The 1,272-nt window shown below is 44.0% G+C and overlaps 1 pseudogene; it reads right to left on the reverse strand.

Moving 5' to 3' along the window:
- Positions 1-317: 317 nt before the first annotated feature.
- On the reverse strand, positions 318-438 carry LOC145412673 (5S ribosomal RNA; annotated as a pseudogene).
- Between the last annotated feature and the right edge of the window lie 834 nt (positions 439-1,272).

The following is a 1,272-nucleotide window of genomic DNA, read 5'->3' on the forward strand; positions in this document are numbered from 1 at the left end:
TGGCTTCTGCTGATTGTCAGTGGTGTTCAAACTAGAATCCTTTCTTACCCTTAAGGCGAGCAGTACAACATAAAAAGCGTCCCAGGCACATGCAGGACTCCTCCAGGGTGTCTGGTTTGTGATTTTAGAAGGTGGTCAATTGGAGACTTTGTATCATATCATTCAGCATTAATATGTGTTTCAAAAGCAGAGCAAAATTATCCATCCATCCATTGCCAGACGCCATGTATCCCAAACGGGGTGGACAAGGGCTTAGAGTTAATTGTTTTACAGGGAGGGGCACTAATCCTCCACCAACCCCACTTGACACGTAGGGATGCCAACAGCATCTGGTGTTCCCAGGTGGTCACCCATCCAAGTACTAACCAGACCCAACGTTGCTTAACTTCGCTGATCGGACGGGAAGCGGTGTACTCAACGTGGTCACAGAATTTCAGCATGATGGGCATGTAGTTATCATGTAGCAGCCTATTATATCCTGGATAACCTTGGCATAGTTTGGTCACCCGACTTTATACACCTGCATACAAAAGTGCGAGGAGGTTGTGTTTGGTTCAGTTTATCTGTCACTGTATGTCATTCTGTTTGTTAGGAAGATTATGGAAAAATAGTCGGTCAGAACTGCACCAAATTTTGGCATAATCCCTGGTGATCACCAGAGGAACTGGCGATAAATTATTAGAAGAGAAAGATCACAGATCATAGGTGAAGGGCAGTTCAAACAGTTCTGATCCGATTTTACCAAACGTGCTGGAAGAGTTGAAGGATAGGACAGGATGAATGTTTTACTTCTGAGAACAGTCGGTCAGAGTTACAGTAACAGGGCTGGTCAAAAGTTCGACCCTATAACTCAAATTATTTTTATTTTATATGGATCAAACTTTGTGGAAGAGTTTAATGTTAGACAAGGATTGAATACTTCTATTTTGAACACAGTACGTCGAAAGGCAAGGTCACAATGTAAGGTCATTGTTTAAACATATCTCGGCCAATTTGAGTAGGCTGAAAGCCACATAAGGATGTTGATATTCAGTTTAACCCCCCCCCCGTCCCGGAGACGTGAATTCACGTCCTCACGTGATGTGCACTCATATCCCGGAGACGTAAATTAATGCGGCAACATTGCAAGGTCCCTAATTTGCACAATTTTCAATTGTCGCGAGTGATTTCGCGAGTGATTTTTGGCACGTATACACGGGACATCTTCCTCTATTCCTTTACAAGATGCCAAGCAGGGACAATGCCTTACACCGCATAACCTCTCCCCCCCCC

This window comes from Coenobita brevimanus, chromosome 93 (assembly GCF_032717465.1).
Source record: "Coenobita brevimanus isolate Jiangsu-jjx chromosome 93, ASM3271746v2, whole genome shotgun sequence".
In the NCBI taxonomy this organism is placed as follows: domain Eukaryota; kingdom Metazoa; phylum Arthropoda; class Malacostraca; order Decapoda; family Coenobitidae; genus Coenobita; species Coenobita brevimanus.